Source organism: Macaca nemestrina, chromosome 12, assembly GCF_043159975.1.
Source record: "Macaca nemestrina isolate mMacNem1 chromosome 12, mMacNem.hap1, whole genome shotgun sequence".
NCBI lineage: Eukaryota > Metazoa > Chordata > Mammalia > Primates > Cercopithecidae > Macaca > Macaca nemestrina.
Window position 1 is genome coordinate 42,763,334 of NC_092136.1, and position 11,791 is coordinate 42,775,124.

The window sequence follows — 11,791 nt, forward strand, 5'->3', positions numbered from 1 at the left end:
GAAAATTGACACAGTACCTCTATAGCAGTGATTCTCAACGGGTGTGATTTTGTCTTCTGAAACAACCCAGGGACAACTGGCACAGTCTAGGGATATGTTTTACTGTGACGGCCGGGGATAGGTGCTACTGACATCTAGTGGGCAGAAGCAATGAAGTTTCCTGCAATGTACAAGAAAGCCTCCCATGAGAATTTCTGGCCCCAAGTATCAGTGCTGCTAAGGCTGAAAAACCCCGCTTGTAGGAAAATAACTATTCAAATGACTGAGAATTTCTCATCAGAGATCGTAGAAACCAGAGTGAAGTGGAAAAACATTTTTTAAGCAGTGAAATAAAAAAGCTGTCAGTCCAGAATTCTTCATCCAGTGAAAACATCCATCAACAATGAAGATAAAATAAAAACATTGCTAAATGAAAGAAAATGAAGAATTTGTTGCCAACAGACATGCCGTAAAATTGTATAAAAATGTATGTCAAATGTAGTAATAATAAATTAAATGAAATATTAAAGGTGTTCAAATAACCTAAAGGAACACAGAAAGGGGAAACAGACAAATGATGAACAGACGAAACTAAAAAAAAAACTTAATAGAGTAAGAGAGGCCAGCCTCATCCTGGCACACCTGTAGTCCTATACAGAGGAGGCTGAGGCAGGAGAATTGCTTATACCCAGGAATTCAAGGTTACGATGAGCTAGGATTGTGCTACTGCACTCCAGTCTGGGCAACAGAGCAAGACCCTGTCTCTAAAATAAAATAAAAAGAAAATAAAGTGAAATAAAATATTGTTTAAGGAAAGAAGCCGGTCTTAAAGATTAGATAATAGATGGTTTCATTTATATAATTTTTTTTTGCAATAACAAAACTATAGTGCTAGAGAACCCCTCAGTCATTATCAGAAGTTAAAATTGGAAGGAGGGTGTATGTGGAAAGGTATTGCAAAAGGAAATTTGGAGAGGCGATGAAATTTTTCTGTATTTCAATTGTGGTGTTGGCTACTCGGATCTATATATGTGTTAAAAGCCATAGAACTGAGAGGAGGTGTCAGCACGGCTTCCTAGGTCGAGTAGGGACTCAGAAAGCTGTGAAACTCACTCATTGCCTGCATCAGGACTTACTTCAGTCCTGGATGAATAATATTGAAGATATATGCTTAAAATATACCTAACACCAGGATTTGTGCATGTGTTTTCTTCCCCAAGAAAGCTATAAACAGTGAAAATTTTACTGTAAGTTTCCCTGTATCCTCTCTCCCTTCCCCCACCCCCAAAACTAAAGTAAAAGAAATGTTAACTGCCTGTTTTTCTGTGACCAGCCGACCTTATCTATGCTCCCAATTCCAATTCCTTGTAAACATACTTTGTAAAGTCTTGTAAGATACTGTCTCCTTTGCCATGCCCCTGCAAGGTCATAGAGTAGGTAAAACCTAAGTTGCAATTCCGGTTTTCCTCAAAATCTAAGACATGTCACAAAATAATTTGCTGCCTTTGTTTCTCGCTCTGGTAACATCTTCCCACCACACGTAAAGAGTTTAAAAGGCAATCACCCAAAACCAACAGTGGCTACCCGTTCAGGACCCCTTCCACACTGTGGAAGCTTTGTACTTTCACTCTGTTCAATAAAGCCTACAACTTTTTCTTGCTCTCTGCCCATGTCTCTATCACTCCTCGTGGTCAGCTGCCACACCAATTCTTTGGCGTGGCTAGGCAAGAACCTTAGGCGTTACAGAACTATACACAAAAAAGAGTCAATTTCATTATAACATAGTCTATGAAAATAAAAATCTTTAAAGAGAATATATTCTTTGTAGGTAGCAGAGTATTGAAAGCACGATTTTAGACTAAGGATTTTTTTTCCAAATCGGTAAATCAGTTCACAAACAACAAAAGAGATAACCATTGCAAATGCCTCCAGGGCTTAAATATTTTTCCAACTCTTAATATTAACAATAATATAATACAATAATGATAACACCAAAAATTGAAATCATATTCAGATACGAAGGCAAGCATTTTTGTACCTTTCTCATATATTTACATGTGGGTTGGATTTACACATTATATAAAAAATTCGAGTATTGTTGTATATTTATTGGCCTCTTCAAATTGAAAACTTTTTAAAGCACTATTGTCAAGTGAGACAACAATATGGCAGAATAAAGAAACCATCATGTGGGCATTCAAATTCTTTCTTCCCAGCTTTATTGAGGTGTAACTGGCAAAATAAAAGTATTTATATAAGGTGTATAAGATGTATTATGTGATTATTGGAAATACATATATATGTGTGCGTGTATACATATATATATAGTGAAATGATTACCACAGTTAAGCTAATTAGCACATCCCTCATCTTTCACAGTTACATTCATTTATTTATTTGGTGGTAAAAATACTTAAGATCTAATCTCTTAGCAAACTCTTTGAAGCTGTAATTCAACTCTCAAGAATTCTTCATATGAGAATAATTTACAGAAGTATAACAAAAAAAGTAAAAGTATTTCATTCGCAAATCACTTATAATAGTAGAATTGTAAATACATAAAAGGAAGGAAGGAGAAAAAGAACAAAGAAAGAAAAAAGCAGAAAAGAAAGAATGAATGAAGAATATTAGGTAAGGCATGGTGGCTCACACCTGTGATCCCAGCACTTTGGGAGGCCGAGGCAGGCAGATCACGATGTCAAGAGATCGAGACCATCCTGGCCAACATGGTGAAACCCCATCTCTACTGAAAATACAAAATTAGCCAGGCATGGTGGCAGGCGCCTGTAGTTCAAGCTACTCAGGATGCTGAGGCAGGAGAATCACTTGAACCAGGAAGGCAGAGGTTGTAGTGAGCTGAGATCGCACCACTGCACTCCAGCCTGGTGACAGAGCAAGACTCCATCTTAAAAAGGAAGGAAAACCAGAAAGTCAAATATACGTTCAATAAAGGAATTTGCTAAACTATATCAAAAAATACAATATAACATAAGCATGAATAATTATGTAGTCTTTCAAGATACAGTAGAGATGCTTATAATATGGCTTCAAATTTAGAAATATGATTTCAAAATCAGAAATGGTGTGGAAATAATGACTGCAACTATCAAATGCATAGGCATGTGGATTAGAAATCAATTTTCATCTGTGAGTGAAAATTAATGTCATTAGGATAGCAAAGTTATGAAAGGGTTTCTCTCTGTTTTGCAGTAGTCTTCAATTTGCTATATTTCTTTCCTCATTCATAAAAGAAAGTACTTCAATTTAGAATATATATAGGTAAATAATTTATAAACCTGCACACAGGAGGTTATTCTCTACTAAGATAATTATGATCACTATAGCAGTTTACCTTTAAATAAATCTTTAACAAAGAGTGTCTTAGAAGACCCACAGACAAGACAGAAATTTTTAGTGAAAAGGTAAATAGATTTAAATAATGCAATTTATTATATACAAAATTGACTTAAAGAAATATTTGCCCATGATAATATATATGTGATAGCACATCTGACAGCAAAATAAAGCCATGAAATATTACGTAGCCTAAATGAATGAATGGATAAAACACAATTTTAGCTACTTTTATTCAAGCTCTATCTCAACATACTATAAATTAAGAAAAAGAATGAAGAAAATTCATTCCCAGAGCTTTGTGAAGAGTGTCTTATACATGTGAAAGCGATAACTGATATACAACGATGAGTCAAACTTTGTGAAATAAAAAGACTAAAATCCAGAACGGAAAAGACTGCAATTAAATATATGCATACATTCATGAATAAAGAATCTGAGAACCCAGTATTCTGTCTAAATGTCCAGTTACACTCAGTTATTATGTCCTCTCTCTCTCTCTCTATTAGTCCTGTAGCTGATAAAACTGTTTATCTTTATGACTCTAGTTATTATGCTTTTATAATTTGTATTCCCAGAGCTTGTACTTGTCAGACAAACCAATAAATCATAAAGCTTTAAGAGCCATTTTAGGTCTAAAATAGAAGCAGCCCTAGTCTAGCATGTGATTCTATACTACCTGGTGAGACGTCTGAGCTTGGGTCACTTTAGGTCACTAGTCCAGAGACCCATTAGGTCGGAAGCTATAGCTAAATGGGGCCAAGTATTGTCCAGTAGTGTTAGTGATGACCCCCCACAAAAGAAAGGAAATGAATAATTACTGAGCAGCCATTGTGACCTTTCCATCTTTCATATCAATTTTCCTGAACAACCACTCTCTGAGGTAGGTATTATAATCCTTTGTATTTTATTTATTTATTTTTTTATAAGGAAATTGACGATCAGTTTCTTACATTTTCCAGATTTACTTGCTCCTGAGGGAATAAAACTGGCTCTCTCCCTCCTAATCGTTTCACTTTCATCTCACTCTCTCTATATATTTTTGGTTTTTGTTCTTCTGATGCATATCAAAACACTCACAGATATCAACAACTAAAACCATTTTTTAAAATAAAATAAAAGAATACTTATGAATACCAGAATGAAATACCAGAGTTTCTAACTGGGCAAAACCAAAAAGGCAGCCTCACATGAACGCTTTGGTAGAGGAGGATGAAGTACAGATAGCAGGAGCCATAGGATAGAGGTTTCAACATATTCTTTCTGTAGAAAAACCATATTCCAACTGTGAAACATACTCGTGTTTGGAGATAGAAGGCAAAATAAAAGGCATAAACCATACTTAGAGTTAAAGAGAATCATTTCTGTCCCTGTATATCCTTTTATTCTTTGCAGTTGCATAGAGCAGCTGAATGAACAGTATGTTCCAGCTGCACACAATGGAGACATCCATGGCAGGTGCAGCACAGGTATGTCATTACTTATTTGTTAATTATTAAACAAACATATAAAGATTGCAGCAGTAGTTTGAAATAAACTGATGATCAAAATATTTTAATAATTTATTTTCTTCCCAATTTACTCTTTGGTAAATAGTGTTTTTGTTTTTAGTGCAGGTCAGTAAAATAGCATAACTAAATTATGCTCTTTTATATCTGATTAACTAAAATCATAACAATCAAATGACTCTTCAGCCCACCCAGCTTAAGTCTCTCACTTTATAGTTGGCAAAAAGTTAGACCTAGTGGGGTGGACGTGAGAAGGAAGTTACGGAGTAAAACCTTTGCCAAGGTCTAACCAAAGGCACAGAGTACTTGCATGATTAGTAGCTTTGGACTTGGCCAGGTGCCTTGGGTTAGTCAGTGTAAAAAGGCAAATAAAACGATGTGCTAGATCTGAATGTAGGCACTGAAAACCCTTGAAAGTCTCCACCTGTAGTCTTTTGCTTCTGCAATTACCATGATAATAACCTTCCCCACTGGCCGCTGGTCCAAAAGAGTATTAGAGACATAAGAGGACTACCTTTAGGTCAGATGCTTGACTCGAAGCCTCCCAGCTGAACCTAATCTAGATCAGAAAGCCATTCGCTTCACCCCACCATCCCACCCCTGCATCAGCTGATCTGCAGAAACCATGAGTGAGCTCCTCTGAGATCAACAGAGCTGCCCCAACTGACTTGCATGTTTATAAAGATAAATCAATTTTGTTTTAAACCAATGTGTCTTGTGGTGGTTTGTTATCAACACCATTTGAGCAATAGCAAACTGAGACACATGAATATTGCTTGCCCCAACAGGAAAATCACATGTACACACACACACATACACACACACACACACACAAAATAAAAGCACATATCAGAAGGAGGGGAGTGCTAAATGAGAGAGGAGATCAGTAAAACTAAACCTTACAATTGTCACATGGTAGTGTGAAAGTTGTGAGAATAAAAATTGAGTCACTTACGCAAAATCCTAGCAAAACGTAATCAGGGCCAGAAAAGAGAGACTTTCATGCACCTATGATAAATGCAATGACAAAGACTCACTGTAAACCACAACCTTGCAGAAGGACCATCTGAACTTTAAACAAAGAACACTTCTAGGAGGACTTCTGCCCAACAACTTCCTATTCAACCTTGGACCAATGCCACCTTTGTTGTCTATCCTTGCAGCTAAGAATAATTATTTCAAAACAACCTATGTTTTGTATAGCTTTCCTTATTTTGCCTTTAAAAACCCTAACTTTTCCTTGCTTTTCTGGGTATACCCATTGTCAGGCCACTGAGCCCAAGACCAAGCCAAGCCATCGCATCCCCTGTGACTTGCACGTATAGGCCCAGATGGCCTGAAGTAACTGAAGAATCACAAAAGAGGTGCAAATGCCCTGCCTCGCCTTAACTGATGACATTCCACCACAAAAGAAGTGAAAATGGCCAGTTCTTGCGTTAAGCGATGATATTATCTTGTGAAATTCCTTTTCCTGGCTCATCCTGGCTCAAAAACCTCCCCCACTGAGCACCTTGTGACCCCCCCCCCACTCCTGCCCGCCAGAGAACAACCCCCCTTTGATTGTAATTTTCCTTTACCTACCCAAATCCTATAAAAAGATAAAAATCCTTATCTCCCTTTACTGACTCTCTTTTCAGACTCAGCCCGCCTGCACCCAGGTGAAATAAAGAGCCATGTTGCTCACACAAAGCCTGTTTGGTGGTCTCTTCACACGGACGCGCATGACATTTTGGTGCCGTGACTCGGATCAGGGGACCTCCCTTAGGAGATCAATCCCCTGTCCTCCTGCTCTTTGCTCCGTGAGAAAGATCCACCTATGACCTCCAGTCCTCAGACCACCCAGCCCAAGGAACATCTCATCAATTTTAAATCAGGTAAGGGCCTCTTTTTTACTCTCTTCTCCAACCTCTATCACTATCCCTCAATCTCCTTCTCCTTTCAATCTTGGCGCCACTCTTCAATCTCTCCCTTCTCTTAATTTCAATTCCTTTCATTTTTTAGTAGAGACAAAGGAGACACGTTTTATCTGTGGACCCAAAACGCCGGCGCCGGTCAACGGACTGGGGAAGGCAGCCTTCCCTTGGTGTTTAATCATTGCAGGGATGCCTCTCTGATTACTCACCCACGTCTCAGAGGTGTCTGACCACGCTGCAGGGACGCCTGCCTTGGTCCTTCACCTTTAGCGGCAAGCTGCACCTTTCTGAGGGAGGGGCAAGCACCCCGATCCCTTCTCTCCCTGTCTCTACCCCTTCTCTGCTTTTCTGGGGGAGAGGCCAGCACCCCGACCCCTTCTCTCCCTGTCTCTACCCCATCTGTGCTTTTCTGGGGGAGAGGCAAGAACCCTAACCTCTTATTTTTGCCTCCCCTATTTTTGCACCCCAATCTCTTTTTTGCACCCCAATACCTTATCTCTGCTCCCTGACCCTGCTTTTCTGGAGGGCAAGAACCCCCAAACTCCTTCTCTCTGTGTCTCTACTCTCTGTTTTCTCTGGGCTTGCCTCCTTCACCATGGGCAACCTTCCACCCTCCATTCTTCCTTCTTCTCTGTAGCCTGTGTTCTCAAGAACTTAGAACCTCTTCAACTCACACCTGATCTAAAACCTAAATGCCTTATTTTCTTCTACAATGCCGCTTAACCCCAATACAAACTCAACAGTAGTTCCAAATAGCCAGAAAAGGGCACTTTCGATTTTTCCATCCTACAAGATCTAAATAATTCTTGTCGTAAAATAGGCAAACGGTCTGAGGTGCCTGACTTCCAGGCATTCTTTTACACATGGGTCCCTCCCTAGTCTCTGCTCCCAATGCAACTCGTCCCAAATCTTCCTTCTTTCCCTCCCGCCTGTCCCCTCAGTTCCAACCGCAAGCGTTGCTGAGTCTTTCTAATCTTCCTTTTCTACAGACCCATTCGACCTCTCCCCTCCTCGCAAGGCCAAGCTAGGTCCCACTTTTTCCTCAGTCTCTGCTCCCCCACCCTATAATCCTTTTATCACCTCCCCTCCTCACATCCGGTATGGCTTACAGTTTCTGGCTTACAGTTTCCTTCAGCAACTAGCCATCCCCCACCTGTCCAGCGATGTCCTCTTAAAAAAGTGGCTAGAGCTAAAGGCATAGTCAAGGTTAATGTTCATGTTCCTTTTTCTTTATCCGACCTCTCCCAAATCAGTTAGCGTTTAGGCTCTTTTTCATCAAATATGAAAAACCCAGCCCAGTTCATGGCCCATTTAGCAGCAACCCTGAGACGCTTTTCAGCCCTAGACCCTGAAAGGTCAGAAGGCCATCTTATTCTCAATATGCATTTCGTTTTATTACCCAATCTGCTCCTGATGTTAAATAAAACCCCAAAAATTAAATTCTGGCCATGGGGTGCCTAGACATTTGGTCATGCAAAACACATCCATGTAAAGAATTGTTCTCAAATGTTCATATGAGATTTATTTAGTAAAATCTTGTGAATGAAAATACAAAGTGTTCTTTATTCACCCAATTTAACATCATAAAATGATTTAAACGAGGAACGAACTGTTGTTACGAGAGATAATGGATTAGTTGCGGTAAAATTATAGAGGCAGAAAGCAGATTGGTGGTTACTAGCCTGAGGAACATGGAGGGATCAGTTGCAAAGGGGTGATTTCAAGTGACGGAAATGTTGTATATCTTGATTGTGGTAGCGGTTGTACAACTATGAATATTTGTCAAAACTCGTTGAATTAATCGTATGCTTAAAACTTCTGAATTTGACTACATTATATTTTAACAATGCTCTTACCATTATATTGCACTAATTTTATAATTTTTTATTTATATTAACTTTCTGATGAATTAAGTATAAAACAATTGAGAGACAAGAGTTAGCAATGTTTGCTGCTGTACAGCATCTTTAGGTATGCCAGAATTATTGTCTAATATTTCACAAAATAAATGTCCTTCTAATATATTACTTACTATTATGTTTTCTATCTGTTTTTTCTTTACCTTTCTTAGAGCAAGTTAAAGGTTTGTTACCAATCCTGCATTGGCCCTTTTTGAATTGCTGATAAAATTTACCTTTTATAACTTGGTTTGGAGTATATAATCAGACTTGCAAGTTTTCATTCCATTACTCTTCTGAGCATCTTAGTGAGATGTTGCCATGCTAAATATTGCGAATGCAATTTTTCTTTGAGTGGTAGTTAATAATGACATAATGATGCTTTTTAATGTTAAGGATATTTTTATTAAAATCTTATATGTTTTTTTCTGATTGTAAAATAATTATGCATTTATTAGAGAATACAATAAGAAAAATAAAATAATTTGTTATTCTAGCCAGACGTGACTGCACTTGAAATTTTATGAATATTCATACATTCATCATGTATATAATTTCATGTATAAAATTGGGAACAATGACATCTTTATAAGCTCTGTAACTACTTTAAAAACAGAAAATGACTTTGCCATCAAGTTTTTATAAATTTTTCATGGTATTTAAAGTGACTAAAAATTGGTTATTCTGCAATATACTGTTTATTAATCATATGTATATCAATAAAGAAAAATTTTTTAACCAGAATTTAAAAATCATATACTTACTGAAATCCACAAACATGCATAGAGTGGGAAGAATGAAGAATTGGTTATTAATGAAAAGAAATACTAGAAGGTCTCAAAATATACATTCGTTTATCATTAAATTTTATAGTTAGAAGGAATATTAGTGATGATATAACCCAATAATATGCTTTATAAAGACTAAGGTTGTGACTAACAAAATGATTTATCCAAAGTCAATAAGAAATTTAGTGTTGAAAAAGTACTCAAATGGCCCACCTTGGTGGTCATTCTTCTTGTCATGTATCTAGTCTGCTTTCTGCTGCTATAAAAGAATACTACAGACTGGGTAACTGACAAAGAAAAGAAATGTATTCCACAGGTCTGGAGGCTAGGAAGCCTGGGAGCACAGCACCAGCATCTGGTGAAAACCTTATTGCTGCATTATCCCAATGCAGAAGGACAAGGGAGCATGCAATAATGGCATTATTTTACTCATGAGAGGGTAGGTTTCATTACCTAATCATTTTTTATGGGGCCCTTCTCTTAATACTGTTACATTGGCAATTAAATTTCAACATGAGCTCTGAAGGAGACATTCAACCTACAGCAACAAGCTATCTCTTTTTCTTTCTGTCATAAATAAAGATAGAAGCACTACAGTCATACATGGTGCTTCCAGGGCTGTCATGTTCAGCTGCATAGTGTATTGTACGGCTACAGACAACTTTATTTAAAATGCAGTCAATGTGATTACATGCCATAGAGTTGCAAGACATGCAAACTATACAACTTTTTGAAGTGTGGCCTCTATTTTTTGTCTTTTGTCCTCCAAGGAAGCTTAATAAATATACACATTAGAGGATATGCTTTTGAAGTTTCAAAGGATTAAAAGAATAACATTAAGTAAATTTGTATTAATAATCCCAGTATTGGTTCCTGTAAGCCAATATTCACACAGTTGTCAGTATCTGATCATTTCACTCTCCTGTTTAAAATTTCTTCATTGTTAATGAGACAAACCAAAGGTAAAATGCTGATTTCCAGATTGACCTCATCCTTCTCCACACAATCAGTAAATGCCAAAGAAAACTGGATCAATCACCTTATTAGATCGTGTTAGATGTCATTTAATATTTGATGATCCTACACTAGATTTTCAGCAGAGAAACAAAAAAGAGAATAATCCCCCTAAAATCTGAGGCTACAACTGATTAAGGCCATAATGATCAATAAAATTCTACGAAATGTTTTCCATAATTGATGTATGAGATTTGAATTACTGCTATAACAAATCATCACAAATTTAGTAGTTTAAATGATAAAAATTTATTATCTTTTCAGTTCTGTAGGTCAGAATATTAGATCTCACTTGTCTAAAATGAAGATTCAGCAAGACTGTTCTTTTCTGAAGCCTCGAAGAGAAAATCATTTCATTTCCTGCTCATTTAGAATTTGATTCTGTGCAGTTGTAGGACTGAGGTCCCATTTCCTAGAACCAGGTGATGGCTGTTCCCAGTTGCTATAGGCAGCCCACATCCCTTGGCTTATGACCCCACCTTCCACCTTCAAAGCCAGTAACAGTGGGTCAAATTCTTCTTGTGCTTTGAAACACTTCTCATTCTTTTATCTCATCTCTCTCTACCTATTCTGTGTTCTACTTCCTATCTTAAGGACCATGTTTATGATGGGTCCACCCAAATAATACAGGATAATCTCACCATGCTAAAATCTGCTGATTAGCAAACTGAATTCCACCTGCCACCTTAATCCCCCTTAATCATGTAATGTAACACGTCCACAGGTGTAACACAATGGGGAGAAGATCACAGCTGCCAAAATCCTGCCTATAACCACTTCTGAATATGTTATTCTGATTGTCATCCCAGCGGGCATATCAATCACTAAAAATTGTAGTTTAATATGCAGATTCCTGTACCACATTTCAAGAAATTCAAACTTACATAGGTCTTTTGGGCTATCAATCTTTATTTTACACATACCCCAGGTGATTCTAACACTGGCTGATAATGAATCATACTTTCTATTTTGTAGAGCATTAGTGTTTCAGGCCATTTAGAATGCCAAGACAGTTTGTAAACGAACTCATCAAACACAAATGAGCACCTGCCATGCATCGGGCACTGTTAGAAATGCTTCTGGGAATGAACACTGAAAAAACACAAAATCCTTACAAATATGGGGCCTACATCGCAGTGCATGGAGATATTTGTTAAGTAGCTAAGTAGCTAACATTTATAGCATGTCAGATGATGATGAATTATAGGAAGAAAAACATGGAAAGAGAAGAATGAGCAGTGCCAGTGTTGGGCATGAAAGAAAATGCATTTTTAACTAAGAGTCAGGAAAGACTTTGCCAAGGTGGGCAAAAACCTAAAAGAAAATAGAAAGTAAGC